General features: G+C 36.4%; 1 protein-coding gene and 1 long non-coding RNA gene across 2 annotated transcripts in view; both read left to right on the forward strand.

Moving 5' to 3' along the window:
* Window positions 1-1558: 1558 nt before the first annotated feature.
* Window positions 1559-4926, forward strand: LOC107756619 (uncharacterized). The gene is made up of 3 exons (XR_001641837.1): window positions 1559-1615; window positions 4795-4819; window positions 4904-4926. It is a non-coding gene; the product is annotated as an uncharacterized LOC107756619 (long non-coding RNA).
* A 6990-nt stretch (window positions 4927-11916) lies between these two features.
* epha8 (eph receptor A8) overlaps window positions 11917-17289 on the forward strand; it is a 111904-nt gene continuing 106531 nt past the window's right edge. Inside the window, exon 1 of the mRNA XM_016573817.1 lies at window positions 11917-11972. The gene's annotated coding sequence lies outside the window, so the exon portion shown is untranslated. The remainder of the gene's footprint in view (window positions 11973-17289) is intronic.

The raw sequence follows: 17289 nt of genomic DNA on the forward strand, positions 1-17289 counted from the left end.
GTGTATCATCTGTTCCCCTTCCTTCTCCAGCCTTCGCCGTGTCCAGTAACATACGTCACCTATTCAAATTTCCAGTCGGTGCACGGCGTGTTTGTACACTCTCTGAGGTTTTGTGTTCCTTCTCTTACAGTAGTGGAAGCCGGCGGACTCCTATCTTCAGCATTAGAGCTGGGAACAGAGATAAGCTGCTCTAAAACGCAGAGACAGATCGTCAGAGCTGCTCGTTGTTGTGAAAGATTAGGAACACCCATCCTCAGAGCCGGGCAAAGCTTTCATTTGTCCGCTGCGCTCGACCATGGCCCCTTTCTCCCACTTGCAATTTCAACATTTGAGAAAAGTTCTGATTATAGCTGCCCAGGGTTTTTCTTTATCTTTTTGTTTCTGCAGCATGGGAAGGATGGGAAGAAAGGTCCTAATAATTGCAACTCGGCTGCTTTAATTACGCCAGAACGTTTGGCAGAGAATTCATAACATGCCTCGGTCTTTTCCTTTTCAAGGTCTCAACAATGAAAACAACGATTCCTGTTTAATTGTTTTCCGAGTGGCGAAGCGTATTCATTAGCGATCCACATTCATTATATCCACAGCTACAGTGCAAAATGCAATTTGAACCTCAAGATACTGAACAGATATTCAGAAATGGTCAATTTTATTCCTTTCAACCTTGAATAATACGATCTCTCACTGCATTCGAAATCATAAGATGATGATATCAAAGCTTTCTTAACTTTCACACCTGGTATGCCACAATTACTCAACATGAGCGCTGCATCTAAGCTATATTCTCCCCAACAGACTGTAATCTAATGTTTCGTCTCCACACCAGCTTATGGGCCAGCAACAGCTGGTCGTATCACCTTGCTCCATCTGCCAAATGATGCTGGCTACCGCCATTCCTGCCCACAAGACCTTGGGCATTATTCTGTCTTCCTCTGTTTACGTACATAACGGTATTTATGAGTGCTTGGCTCCGTCTCAGATCAACAGTTTTGTGGCTGCTTCCCCACCAAAATTCATTTAGCTAAGATGTTTGTCGGCCTCTGTCCTTCCTGGATATTATGCTTAAGTTACTTTAGCTCCCGAAAGTTACAGGTGATCTTGCTGGAACCAATTAAAGGGATTATGTGTTTAGTAAGTCTGCTAGTTCTTTTAGCAGACTTAATAGTTCATATAAAGTATAATTAAGCCATGTTGCATGAATATGCATCACACCACTGGTTCTTGCATGTTTCATAACTGATGTGCCAAGTTTGAATATGAGCGAACTTGACTGAGATTTCAAAGCTTTTCAGTGAATTTGAAGAACATAGTTTGGTCTGTTCTTTGGTGTGGCTTCAGAAGACTTGAAAAATAATGCATAAAGTCATATAGACTACTTTATAATGCTGTGCAACCAATACATATTGCTTAACAGTCTCTAACAGTTTAACATTTTATTTAAATATGTGCTTGTTACAGTTTGACATGTTTCCATTGTATCTTTATTTGTGCTATTATTTTCAGCAAGTAAAAGGAGGATCAAAAGAGATTTTTTGGATCTGGATATTCTTCAAAGCATCTCCCTTTGAGATCCAAGGAAGATATAAAAAACATAGCAGTTTGGAATGAAATAAGGGTGCGTAAATGATCGATTTCAGCATTGTTTTTATTTTTTGGGAGGGTTTTAGTCATACTTTTCCCAAAAATCATTTTCTCAATAGTCATTTCTCAAAAATATCTTTTAAATTGAGTCAATATTTCATTACATTATTTTTTTGTGTTTAAATGGTAGTGTGTTTTACTCTAGTTTTAGTTGATGCAGTTTTAGTTGATGACATTTTAAATGAAAATGTACAAAATTAAGTACAAAAAAGCAAGTATTTTTTTGCAATAATTTAAACATTAACATTAAACAAAAACGTGAAAACTTTTTTTTGGTGCTGTATTTACTGTACATGTTTCAGTGCATTGTTGTGGAGGCAGTATATTTTTTCCCATATATTTTTGTCAACAGTAGGTTTTTATTAAAATTTAACTCTCACTTTTGAGAATGTTTTAAATTTTGTCAAATTATATTCATATACATATTTTCATATTAAGTATTCATATTATATTTATCAAATTTCAGTCAATGAAAATTTTAGATGAGAAAATACAAAATTAAGTACAAAAAAGCTAATAATAATTTTGCATTAATTTAAACATATTTCTTTAGCAAAAAACTTTTTGTTGTACTAGTTACTGTCTATGTTTTAGTGGTATGCAGGCAGCGAATTGTTCACTTCTGCTTTTGTCAACAGTATGTTTTGATTAAAATGGTTTAATATAATTTTTTTGTTTTAAATTTAGTCAATATTTTGTCATTCATTCATTGTAGTCTATAGTCTAATTTCAGTCAATGAACAAAATGTTTAATACAAAATTAAGTATGAAAAGCTAATACTCAAACACTTTTTTGCAGTTATTTAAACATTAATATTTAACAAAAATGTAAATACTGTAGTCTGTGTTTCAGTATGTTCAGGAAAAAGCATATTTTTTTCTCTCTCATACTTTATGATTGACAGAAACCCTTCATCAACAAACATTTTTGTCAGTTATTTTGTTGACAAGATTCCCTCTTCACGAAACCTCCCTTCCGTGATTGGAACCTGCAGCGTTTAGGTAAGAGTCCAGAAGTTTTAACCAATAAGCCACATGACCGCAAGCATCCGTTAAAGACTCAACTCTTCAACTACCCCAGTTGAGTCTAATGAGTGATAACCATGACAATGCAAGTAATTAGAAAATGATGAGACATCAAAGACTTGCTTCAAAGGCTTTCGGGAGAGATTTGGAGGATGGCGCTTTGGGCGCTCGAGATGGATATCACACGGATGAGTCTCACATCTGTCTCAGCTGCGCCAGCTGACGCAAGCCTTGTTTCTCAGAATAACCCTGACAGCTCAGCTCCATCCTGACACGCGTGTGCCACCGAGGAGGAGCAGCCCATGCAGAAACAATGTTTCTGAACCAACTAATTGTTTTGGACTAGTGTGCATGCTAAAGTTCGAACTCGCATGCTGTCAAAGACTTGATTTGAAGAGCAGAAATATAACCTGTGTTCTTTCCAAGAGTTCCTCTAGCATGTTGCTCCGACCCGTCCGGCATAAACATGCGTGAAATCTTTCCATTTGACCCTTCAAGGCCGTGTTCCACTAGACCTGTCATATGAAAGACTCCTCAAATATTCCCATGTCGGAAAGGGTTGTCTTATCGGTGCAGAGGCTATTCCACAGTTCATGGGCCGTGTGACACTGTGTCTAAGGTTCTCATTTTCCTCTCACTTAAAGCAGCACTGCAGTGACGTCCCTGGTGGGTCCAGTCAGGGGAAAGCTGTCTGCTCCAAGGCCGGGGTCGGCAGCTCCTTCAGACCACAACTGCCAGAACGCAATAGGGAAATGGCAACCCAGACGCGCGCCTGACTGAATACGCAATGAAGACGGCTGTGAGAAAGACATATATGTCAGATATTTGGGGATGTTAAAAACACGCCGGCTGAATTTGACTGATTAAGCCAGTGAAGACCAATCGGACGTGATGAGATTTACTTAACGTCGAAAAATCCCTTTAGTCATTTATGTTAAGGAAGTAGAATTAACGCTCAATCCTGACACGAATAAAAAAAAGCACAGATCCCGAGAGAGAGCGTGATGTATGTCAGAAGTTGCGAGGAAAAGTTGGGCTCTTAACCCAGAGAGAAATGGCATTGCTCATGGGTTGCTCAAGGAGTTTTATTTAAGTATAGATGCTGAGATTTAATAATAGACACATTTCTGTAGAGCTGTAAAGGTATACGGTTAGACCTTAATCGGGTTAGATGCCGTATTGAGTTTTATGTGGATGAAAACGAGGCTGTGAGGGCATGGACTGTATAAATCATGTCATTTTCACAACTTTCAAGACCGTTTTATGGAGTTTTTATGTGCTGGAAGACTTTTAGAAAGATGCTTCATCAACTGAACTGATCTTCTATCAATCAAAGCCTCGTTTTCAGTACTATTAAAACTTACGGTAACACTTTAGTATAGCGAGCAATTCTCACTATTAACTAGTTGCTTATTAGCATGTCTATTATTAACATATTGGCTTAGGAAGCACATATTCTGCATGATTCTACATCCCTAATCCTACCCAATACCTAAATTTAACAACTACCTTACTAACTATTAATAAGCAGCAAATTAGGATTTTACTGAGGCAAACGTCGTAGTTAATGGTTTGTTAATAGCGAGAATTGGACCTTAAAATAAAGTGTGACCAAACTTACATATTGCGAAGACAAAGGTCTATAGCATAGGTTCACTGTTGAAAAAAAACTTGCATCTGTTTTTGCCAGAACTTTACCATCAAAGTTGTAGGTTTTACAGATTTAACCTAGAGTGCAAAGGAAAAAAGCTTCTTTTTTATTAACTGAAATAATATACTAAAGTCTGTTTCAACCACCTTAAAACGCAGGCAATAAAGTGAAAGCCACATGATAAATCAAAGTTGATCACAAGAAGTCTTTTATACTAATACATATATGGTGCACATTGTCATACAAATACAAAGCACAATCAAGTTTAACATGTGACACTATAAGCATTCATTTAACAACATAAGATGTAACATCAAACCCTAATGCACATAACTAATAAACTGAGAAAAAACTAAGAAGAAACTTAGTTTTGAATGAAACCAATGAAAACCATTGAATGTGAGCTGTGTGATATTTGAGGGAATGTCAACAGTTTTTCACAGTAGCATTTTCACAGTGTTTTTTTTTTTTTGCAGGAGAAGAATCTGAAAAGCGGAAAATGTATGCTTGTTTACTCTTCATTTATTCTCATTGTGTAGGAGAAACAATTGAAGACCTTCTTTGTAATTCACTTCTTTTTTATAGAAAGGCCTCCTGTAACAAAAACAGAGATGTCTGATTGTGCTGGGTGCTTAAAAAAGGTCAAATCTGGTGCACTTGTTGCATGAGAGAAAATTATTCATTGTGAAAACACAAATATGAGGTGCCGTCAAACTAGACTTTGTGCTCCATTCATATGCATGTGAAAAGTAAGAGTCAGTATTTCACTGCATTCTGAAGTTCATGTTGACCTGTGAATTTGTTTAGTTTACATTTGACCAATAGAAGCTCTAAACATCAAAAATTGCATAACATTTATTCAGTCTTAATCTCGGGACTGAAATTGCTGACAAAAGTGTTGATAATGAAAAGATAAGAGTAAACATGCATCATGGCAGTGAACAATTTTAAACATACTGTTGTTGAATATTATTTTTGTTGAATAAAATTGTATGTAATTTCAGTCTGAGTAAAATGGACTGAAATCAACAAATATGGCATAACAAATACTATTTAAAAAAAAAGTCAAACTACAAAGAAATTATAAATAAATAATTAAAAATATAAAAATATACACTGCATCATATTATGTTTTCCATATTCTTTTTGAGGTCCAAAATATTTAGCAAGTTTAAAAGCTAACCAATCAGGGCTGCATTTCCCAAAAGCATCGTAAGTTTAAATGGATCGTAGACCCATTGAAACCAATGGAGCTACGATCAATTTAGGCTTACAATGCTTTTGGGGAATGCAGCCCAGGACTCCCAGTTCTCTTTGCCCACCAAAAGACCCACCCAATTTTTGTGTGAGGAGGAGCTCGATCACCGAAGCCAAATCTGAAAGCATTTTTACCTCCAGTTGCCATGGCAGCATCAGATCCAAAACCTTTTTGTTTTCAGCTGACATGAAAATCAATGTGAAAAGTTGCTTCTCTCACTCTTTCCTACCTGACAGTGCATCATATCATGGCCTCCATAAATTGTTCTTTTCATTTAGAGCTGATGGAATGAAGGGCAAAAGAAAGAACGTTGGCCACTCCTAAATCCAGCACCGCAGCCGTCAAATCTCCAGCCTTAAGTATTTATCACCACAAATACCGATATGAAGTGATTTCAACAAATAGCTCTTTGTCATATGCCCCACATTATACCTGCCAGCGTGGTAAAATCCTGGCGTACTACATCACGGATTCCCCTTTACTCCAACTCAGCCACTTTTACTCCTTTATTCACCTCCTGTACCCATTTTATATATAAATTTCCCCTCCCTCTTCGGTTTTTATATATTTCCCCATCTTTTCCCCACGTTAATAGCCTTTAACATAGTACAGTGCTGCCCTGGTAACAAAGAGAGGCTTCCTCAAGCCATTAATCACGATGACAAGTCTTTTGTTGTCAGTTAGCAGCTGTGCACGGAGGAACATTACTCTTCTATTCTGGCCCGCGGTGCCGAATCGGCGCGCTCTGCTCCTCTTTTCATGAGGAATCGGAAACTGGAGGGTCCAACCCCTGCTCGCTTATCAGCTGCTAATTGAACTCCCAGCTGTTAAGAAAATGGTCCCTGTGTGTATTTTCAGCCAAGTTTTGGCAGATATAGCAGCCTGGAGTGAACTCGGGAATGTCTGCCAGCCGCGCTAGTTTCTAAAGGTTAATAATTTGTTTTTGATGAAGGATGATGGCAAACTTTGAGTCGTGTGAAACAGTATTTTAAATGACCGGCCCTCTGAGAATTCCCTGCGTGTCAACATCTCAACTTCATTTTTAGCTCTGGGGCTGTTTAGCAAACCTCTTCGCAGTGATAGTTATAGCTGTAGGTGCTAAAAAACGCTGGCCTGTGTAACAGCTGTTATTTACTCGCCTATTGGCTGGTGACTTTATTTGAGGTTGTGAACACTGCAGGTTTTAATTGCCAATTTTTGTATCTAGGATGCCTAATTTAGTTCCCCCTCCTACATAACTGCATGTGTTGACACATTTGTGGGATATTCCTTGCATTAAGCCACCAAAAAGACAGTATGTGGAACAAAATCATTGCATGTCCTTATATTAGACATTTTGGGTCTGTAAGATTTTTTTTTTTTTTAAGAAATTAAGTAACTGAGGAGGCATTAAAGGGTTAGTTCACCCAAAAATGAAATTTCTGTCATTAATTACTCACCCTCATGTTGTTCCAAACCCGTTAGACCTTCGTTCATCTTCAGAACACAAATTAAGATATTTTTGATGAAATTCAAGAGCCTGACCCTGCATAGACAGCAATGCAACTGAAACGTTCTGTGCGCACAAAAAGTATTCTCATAGCTTCATAAACTTAAGGTTGAACCACTGATGTCACATGGACTATTTTAACAATGTTCTTACTACCTTTCTGGGCCTTGAACGTCTCAGTTGCGTTGCTGTCTATGCAGGGTCAGAAAGCTCTAAAAAATATCTTAATTTGTGTTCCGAAGATGAACGAAGGTCTTACGGGTTTGGAGCGGCATGAGGGAGTAATTAATGACAAAACTTTTATTTTTGGGTGAACTATTCCTTCAAATAATCAAAAGTGACAGTAGAGACATTTGTTACACAATAGTTGGAAAAAAATACAAAATGATGTTACAAAGGACTTCTTTTGAACTTTATATTTATCAAATATGGAAACTGTGAAAAAACTGTATCATGGTTTCCATAATGATATTAAACCGTACAACTGTGCTCAACATTGATAATAATAAGAAATATTTCTTGAGCATCAAATCAATATATTAGAATGATTTCTGAAGGATCATGACACTGAAGACTGGAGTAATGATGCTGAAAATTCATCTTTGCATCACAGGAATAAATGGTATTTTAAAATAAAATAGATGAGTTAGGGTTAGGGTTAGATTAAATATTAATTTGTAATAATATTTCACAATATTACTGATTATACTGTGTCAAATAAATGCAGACATGGTGAGCATAAGAAACATTGGTTACACTTATTTTAAGGTGTCCTTGTTACAGTGTAATTATACATTTAAGTACTGAGTAATATTAATGAACTAACTACATGTACTTACTATTGTCAGACTCTGTTCCGTGTTTTGTGTGTGTTTTGCTCCCCATGTGTTTGCATGCCCTTATTTGGTTCTTCCTGTTACTGTTCTAATTATGTTTATTGTTTCATTAGTTCATCCCATCCTTTAGTCCTGTGTATTTATAGTGAGCCCTGTTCTAAGTTTGGTCGTCAGGTATTGTGAATGTCTGTATATGTCTACATCCTCTGCTACGTGTGTTTTCCTGGTTCCCTGAATGCAATTAAAGTCTCGTTATTGTTGTACTCCTGGTCTCCTCGTTCCTCCACAGTTCCGGCTCGGGGTCACTTACCATCAGTCAACGGAGCTCCCAGACACCACCAACCTCGACTGGAAGGAGGCAGTCATCCGGTGTCTGGAGAGCCCCCGATCCAGAAACCCCTCCACCGGCTACTCCGAAGTCAAGCCCGCCAGCCGTGGCATTCCCAAGCTCGCCGACCATTCCTCACTCAAGCCCGCCGACCACGCCTTTCACCCCGAACCTAAAGGGGAATCTAAGGAGGAGAAAGCGGTCGGCTCCAGCCCCAGAGCTCGCTCCAGTGTCGGGTCCAGCCCCAGAGCTCGCTCCAGTGTGGGCTCCAGGCCCCGAATCCAGCCCAAAGAGGGCTCCTGTTCCCGAGTTTAGCCTGTTCCAGGTGTGTCTCGTCATCCCATCCTTTAATCCTGTGTATTTATAGTGAGCCCTGTTCTAAGTTTGGTCGTCCAGTATTGTGAATGTCTGTATATGTCTACATCCTCTGTTACGTGTGTTTTCCTGGTTCCCTGAATGCAATTAAAGTCTTGTTATTGATGTACTCCTGGTCTCCTCGTTCCTCACTCCGCACTCCAGCACAGTAGCAAACATGACAACTATATGGTTAGGGTTAGGGTTTGGCTTAGGGTTGCTTACATGTAATTATGCATAATTTATTGTTATTATAATAGTGAGCACATGTGTAACAAGGACACCTTAAAATAAAGTGTTACCAAAACTTTTCAAAAACATGAAAAAAAAAGTAAATGTTTGGAACAACATGCGACTGAGTAAATAATAATCTAGTAATGGTGGTACTAGAGGTGTCATGATATACCAGTGTTGATGATAATCGTGATATTTAAATAATGAAATATCGTTATCGTGTTAATTAGGGGTGTCGCAATATATCGGTATTGGCGATATTTAAAAATGAATAGTTCACATACGATAATATGACACATAATAATCCAGCGCCAGCACCATTATGGAGCATTAAACTCTCACTTGTGAATAGTTTAATTCATACTTGACACCAGAGGGTGCCCTTGCGCAGGAAGTCAACAAGCGAGACTCATAGGAGTAATAAACAAATTACTTTCCAGAAAATCCCTTATATGGAGAAAGGCATCCAGCTGTCACTGTAGCTGAAAAAAAATGCAGAAAGAAATGTTTTGTATGATTAAACGTGATGAGATTCAGCACACGATTATAACAGTATATGGTTTATCTGTGTTCTTCAAGCCATCTCAGGTATTTTCTTATGGACAATGTATGTTTATATTGCAATGATAATCGACATAGCCTTTATCACTGTATAGAATACTATAAAATAAGAATCAGTTCACAGGAAGAAAGTTAATTCAAACACTCTATCGTCAGAAATATTTCTGAATGGTAATTTTTCTCAATCTACCCCCCATCGGAAGGGTAAATTAATTTCGGACTCAAACTGTGGACGGATGACCACCTCACTGTGTTGTAAAAAGCAAAAGCAAATTCTAGCTAGTTTGCAGTGAACTCAAATTGATCGCCGAGTGTTTCACCACCCAAAAGTGCCGCGCTCTAATTGGCCGTGACATGTGGTTAGCGCTCCAGGTTTCCTCCCTACCCACCATCAAACACGCATGAAAAATAACCCCTAATGCGCAACAAAGCAACAAAACCAGCACGGCTATGTATAAACATGACTCATATTGCTGTTGTTTTTGTCCTAACCGCTGTTGTTGTGAAGATTAGGCTGGGAAAAGCACCGTGCGGCATTAGCCAGCTACGCGCTAACTGCTGTCGTACTGCCAAAAGCCTGGAGTCAACGCGTGTCTCTGGAGCTGTGTTTGGAGCTGAGCGCCTCCAGATGAACTTTCCCTCACCCTGCCTCCCACAACCGCTGCGACTGCCACTAGCTCGCTTACAGGCCTCCTCTGAAAGTGACAAAAAGCCTCTGCTGTGTGGTGACGGGCCTTGTTCTGTCTGTCTCCTTGTCCACCCCCATTTCCCATTCCCACTGTTTCTCTCACAAGATGGGAAGCATAAGAGTGTGTGTGTTTAAAACAGCGAGAGAGAGAATGAGAGAGAGCAGGGTGTCTCTGTCAGCTCAGCAGAAATCCCTCCCTAATGAAGTCCTTCCTGTCACCTATAGTGTCTGTTTACTTTGTTCTTCCTTTATTTTGCATAATATATGTGCATATAGGCTTGTTTGAGCGCGCATTTGAGTGTGTCTCGGCTCCAACCATATGTGACTGAGATAACAAGTTCCACAAATTAATGATGCTGTCGTAAACAGATTTTTGGAGCCATGCTAAGTTCATATCATATAGTCTGCGTGTTTGGCTTCCTGAATATTGCATTATATTAAGAAATATTTTGTGAATTTTTAGGCTGGTGCTTGATCTGGTTTCTGTAACCCAAGAGGAAATCCTGATGGTGCCCCTTGTGGTTATGGACACGAATGACACCTGATGATTTTTTACTTGACGGATTAAAAAAAAACTCATACTTTCATTGGAGGAGGGACTGAGTTATAGTAACAAAAATGTCATGGAGATTCTTTGACTTGGAACCCACTAGAACACTCTAGCACCTGCATATCAACACCCTAAAAACACTCAGAACACCTTAGCAACCACATAACAATGCTCTAAAAAACATTCATAACACCTTAGCAACTGCTTAGTAATTGTCCTAAAAACACTCAGATAAACTTATTAATTACATGAAAATGCATTAGTGACCGCAGAACAGCACCCAGAAAACCCAGACATGTTTAGAACACCTTAGCAACTGCATAGCAACGCCCTAATAAACATTTAGAACACCTTAGTAACCACATAGAAAAAACATGAAAACATTCTGAAGACTTTAATGCCACGAAAACCATTTTGAACACCCTAGCAACTGCATAGCAACACCCTAATAGACACTCAGCACCTTAGCAACCATATAGCAATGCCATGAAAACCATTTAGAACACCTTAGCAACTGCATAGCAACACCCTAATAAACATTCAGAGCAATGTTTTAATAACAAAGCCATGAAAACCATTTAGAACACCTTAGCAACTGCATAGCAACACCCTAATAAACATTCAGAGCAATGTTTTAATAACAAAGCCATGAAAACCATTTAGAACACCTTAGCAACTGCATAGCAACACCCTAATAAACAAACAGAGCATTGTTTTCAGAGCAATGCCATGAGAACCATTTAGAACACCTTAACAACTGCATATCAACATCCTAATAACCAGTCAGAACACCTTAGCAACTACATAGCAAAGCTTAGCAACCACATACCAAGGCAACAAAAACCATTCAGCAAGCGCACAGCTTGAACATTCTGGCTGGCAGTTTTTGCACAGGCAAACACCACTGACCCTAATAAACATTTAGAACACCTTAGTAACCACATAGAAAAAACATGAAAACATTTTGAAGACTTTAATGCCACGAAAACCATTTTGAACACCCTAGCAACTGCATAGCAACACCTTAATAGACACTCAGCACCTTAGCAACCATATAGCAATGCCATGAAAACCATTTAGAACACCTTAACAACTGCATAGCAACACCCTAATAAACACTCAGAACAATGTTTTCATAGCAACGCCATGGAAACCATTTGGAACACCTTAGCAACTGCATAGCAACACCTTAATAAACACTACTTCATAGCAAGACGTCATGTCTCTGCCTCTGATAAAGGGATAATTAACCCATAATCATCTTCTCTCTCAAGGTGCATCACCTTTATGATGACGAATATGAGGAAGTGGACAACTGGGATTGCATCCAAAAAAACAAAAAACAAACAGCAGAAGGTAAGAGAAGCACCAGTACCATGTGAGCAGAGTCCAAAATGATATTTTTGCCCCAAAATATAGTTTTGTCACCATTGCATTGTATTGTGCCTTCCACATTAGTGCCTAACAGAGCAGGTCACCCCTATATGAGATAAATATATAAAATGCAAATGCAATAAATACTACAAGGGGAACTGTGTGTGTGTATAATTATTATAAAAAGTAGCGCTGTCAAGCAATTAATAGTGATTAATCACATCCAAAATAAAAGTTTTTGTTTATATAATATGTGTGTGTACTGTGTATATTTATTATGTATATATAAATACACACACATGCATGTATATATTTAAGAAAAATATTTTATGTTTATATATTAAATATATTTATATATAATATAATAAGAATATAAATATATACATGTAAATACATATAAATTATTTAAAATATATACTGAATGTGTGTGTTGAAGGTAATATTTGGATTTCTCCGGTTCTCTGCACTGGTGTTTAGCACAACCGGAAGTATCTATGCACACACTCACTAGACCGGAAATCCAAGATGGCGGAGATATGCAACTAGCCCATTACCCCCCACTTATATATATATAATTAAAATTGTATGTAATTTAAAGCTAATATAAACTTTTTATTTTTTCAAAAAATTAAATGAATAAAATGTGTGTGTGTATATATGCCTAGTTCTTTCATAAAACTCTAGATGGCGCAGGCTGATAGGTTCTTAACGTAACTGGTGATATTCACAGCGTTAAACGCACAAGCTGATTGGTTCATGTTGCATACACAGCCAACGAGCTTGCTGCTTTACATTTAAATGGCTGGTTAGCATCCACTTGAGCATTTTGCGCCGCGCTTTCAGAGTCCCTCTGAAACCCTCCACCTTCCCCAGCTCCACCTGTCTAGATCTGCTACGGGTTATTTCATCTGCTATTTGTGCAGCAGCAGATTGTCTTAAATACTCACAGCACTGTATCGCCATATGCATTGGCAGTAAGTTCCTGTACTTGCTTGCAGCAGCAATAATCTACAACTACAGCAATAACCAACAACAGCAGCAGCGTAGAAGATCTATTCCGCCAAATACATTAACATTGTTAAATCAATTACCATGCTAAAATCTTCCAAGCGTTGTCATGATAGAAATATATACATACAAAACAAATGGACACCAGCATTCATCTAAATATTCTTCTTGAATAAAGATTGATTTTGAAAAAAAAATGAAAGGAATTTACATTAATCTGATTATTTTTTGAACCTGTTCATAAATTGTCCAAATGAACTCACTGAGAACAAAGAAATATGCCTTTACTCATATCTGTCTCTTAGGCGTGTTAGGCTCTTAAGTGTTAATTTCGAACCTTTTGCCTGAAAGTCTTCAGCTGCACTGAATATTAAATTCCCAGGTGTGTCAGCTGAATCCACGAGGGGAACGGAGCTCGTAGACGAGCACACATGACTACGCCGTATTTACAGTTTGTGAGGATTCTTCCCGAGTGCAGTGTCACGTTCAATAGAGCCGGGAGCTAATTTTCACAGTCTATGAGGAGGACGACCACATTAATCACTACGTTGAATTTTGAATCCTGGCACTTTCACGCAAGGCGGCTTTCCATGCCTTTGAGGGAGATAAGGCAATCTTTCACCATCTCTAATAGAAGGAAAAAAGAGAGAGGATGAAGCAGATCGAAAAATAGGGCGAGGAGTTTGTCCACCCTTGATTTGATCCAATCAGCCTAGTGGACCATTCATTTACAAAATAGCTAAAAATGTATATTACTCATAAAAGCAACCTTAAGTGCTTCGACGGACTTGCCGAAGAACGACTCTATGCAAATGTGCAAGACAATAAGATACAAAAATTACATAAGAGAAAATCTCTGAACTCGGAGAGATAAGCCACTTTATGACTTTCCCACTGACGGCTTAGCCGAAAAGAGAGACTCATTTGCTGTGATGTTTATTCACATTTCAACAACAAAAAGTTTCTCTTTTATAACTGAAACGTACAGTGAAAATACTCATTAATATGCATCAAAGAGAAAACTTAATAAAGCCACAGAATTCAGCTTATTTTCATAGACAGGTATGAACAAGCCTTCAGCAAACAGTTTAGATAGGATTGAAGCAACATGCATTGTGTTTTTTAATAATCTGGTTTTAAAAGATAGATTATATAGCTTTGGTTTGTGTCTCTTTAATTGCTTTTTTTAAAGACTGTTAGAAGGTTATTTGCCACACAGAATAAAAATAAACCATAGTCTTTAACTTTACACTTATGATGAATCTTATACCACAGATGAAACATAGTTTGAAGAAGTTTTGAAGTAGTCAAATATTAAAGAATCACCCGTTAATGAGAAACAAAGACTGTCTTATTATGATTCATTTCTGACTGAATAAGCAAAGTCCTCTCGCTGTCGTTCCAGAGCTGAAGACAACATAATAAGATCAGCGGGCGGTAACCTGTCATGACCGTCGACACACTTCATGCTTGGCCTCTAATGTGAGATGCTAGAGGTGTGTGATTTTTGCAGAGGGCTAAACTTTGAATGTCACATTGATCACACTTGCTGATTCGGCTGTCAGGAATGTAATTAATGTCGTTTTAGATGTTCTCAAACTGTCATCGCTGGTAAGAGTACAGATGTTCTGCATTGGATCTGTGACTTGCGGTGTATTTTTACCACAGTGCCATTTATGTTTTAAAGGGCAGTTGACAGTCATATTAGCATTTTATTTTACGCACATTGATACTTGGTTCCCAATTATGAGTTATGAGAAGTGGAAAATGGAGGCCTTGTAGAAATGGGGGTTAGAATCACTAATATTGAGATATTGCTTATGTAGAGCAAATTATTAAATAAACATTATAAATCAAATAGATTAAACTTAAAAGTATAAAATAGAATACAATTAAACAATAGTGACTTCTAAACAGTTAGATCATTTTAAAAAATGACTATTTTAAAATGTATTTTACAGTAAATGCACACATTGAAGAGTATATTAAAATTTCTTATGTACAGCAAATGATATAACAATCACTCATAAATCAAATAAATAAAAAATTTAAAATTATATAAAAATATAGTGATGAAACAATAATGACTTCAAATCAGTTACCTATTTTTTTTTTGTAAATACACAAATTATATATTTTAATAGTAAATTCACATATTCAACAGTGTATTAATGTATTTGAAATATTGCTTATGTTCAGCAAATTATAAAAGAAAAACTATAAATCAAATAGATTAAACTAAAAAGTATGAAAAAGAATAAAGTTACATAATTTAAAATATGACTATTTTAAGTGCATTTTGTTGTAAATACAAACATTGAGGAGTATATTAATATTGCTCATGTACAGCAAATTATGAAAAGAAATGACTTATAAATCAAATAAATAAAAAAAATATAAAATTATATAAAATATAGTGAATAAATAATAATGACTTCTCTTCTAATCAGTTATATATTTTTTATTTTAAACACAAATTCTATATTTTAATAGGAAATTCACAAATTAAACAGTGTATTAGTTATGTCTTTGAAATATTGCTTATGTACAGCAAATTATAAAAGAATTATTTAAAAATATATAAAACTAATTAAACAATAGTGACTTCTAATCAATTAAATATTTTAAAACATTGCTGTATTTTCAAGTATATATATATATATATATATATAGACTCTTACTTCAAAAGGTCCATGAAAATCTGATTTCCCTGTTAAGAAAAAAAATAAAAAATAACAAAAACTTCTTAATCCAGCCTAAGCAGGTCGGTTGATTTTAGCTTTAATCTGGTCTCCCAGCCTGACCAGTTGAGAATTGTCACTGGAAAAACCCCTCTAAATCCAGCTAACAAACATGCTTGACCAGGCCAGGAGATCACGTGGGACCAGCTTAGACCAGCAAACCAGCCTAGGTTTATGTGATTAATATAAACTATATAAGGACTGCTTCTTTTAAATATGTGGTTTTCCCATGCTTTCAACAAACAAGTCGAACTTCCATTTGGCTTTTTTCAGCACTGAAATGAACAAAAATAAAAGACTTGCAAAGTATATCAGCTTATTTACTTTGCTAAAGCCATTTGGCAAACACGTGACTGAGCGTGTTATTTTTCCACTAACTTTGCATGTCTAGCACTAGCTTGTTTTGTGTGTCATAGCAAATTCTGGTGATTTTTGTACCTTCGTCATGGTTGGTAGAGCTGCAGGGTTTCCCAATGTGATTAGCTTAAAATTGGCTCTGAATCCCGCCATGGAGAAAGTGATTTGCTGGTGCGTTTGAAGTTGGCGGCAATTTTAGGAAGCCTTTGAGTGGCTGTTTGAACTGCATTTGACCCGTCCGTTCCATCCTTTCAGTGTTTGGTCTGGCATTCGGATGGTGTTTGATTAAAACTTCACATTAGCCTTTGATGAGAACAGGCTTCTCCTTTGTAGCGCACACTCCATCTGGAGCTCGGGCCACCATACGGCTGCCATCTTCATTGTGACATGCTCACATGCCCTCCAGCCACTGTTAAAGGGAGAGTTCGGCCAAAAAATTAAATAAAAATCTGGTGTCAATAGACTCACTCTCATTCTAAATCCATATGAAGTGTCATTAATATTACAAATACAAATAAAATACAAATCATTAATATTATTATTATTTTTATTTTGAAGGAAGAAAGATTTAAGAATATGGCTGTTTTTTTTACTTTATATTTACTACTACTACTACTACTAATTGTATAATAATTATATATTTTTTAATGAATATTTTTTTATAATAAATTATTTATATAATTGTATAATAAATATATAATTGTATTTTCTAAATAATTAGTATTTCTTTTTTAAATAATACATTATATATATATATATAATTTTATATTATATTTGAGTTTAGTATGAAATTTGACCTGGACATTTTTTTTTTATATATAACAAAATATAGCATATGTTTTGCAGAGGAAGCTTCTGTAAATTATGTCAAATATGCAAATTTTACCCCCAAATTCACTTAATTCAAACATAATAATAATAATAATTACAATAGTTTAGATAATGTATTTTCATATTTAATATATAGCATCTTTTTTGTTTCAAGGAAGGCATTTTGAAGATTATGACTGCTCTTTTTATATTTAACATATTTTTTTAAATAAACGTATATAGCAATATTCCATTAAAATTAATGTAACATATAAAACAATTTTATATTACTATATATATATATATTTTAATATTTGTATACAAATATTAAAAATATGTAGACTTCATAGTCTTTGAACAAAAAGTTTTTTTTTTTTTTTTGG

Source organism: Sinocyclocheilus rhinocerous, unplaced genomic scaffold (genome assembly GCF_001515625.1).
Source record: "Sinocyclocheilus rhinocerous isolate Xijiao unplaced genomic scaffold, SAMN03320098_v1.1 scaffold532, whole genome shotgun sequence".
NCBI classification, from domain to species: Eukaryota; Metazoa; Chordata; class Actinopteri; order Cypriniformes; family Cyprinidae; genus Sinocyclocheilus; species Sinocyclocheilus rhinocerous.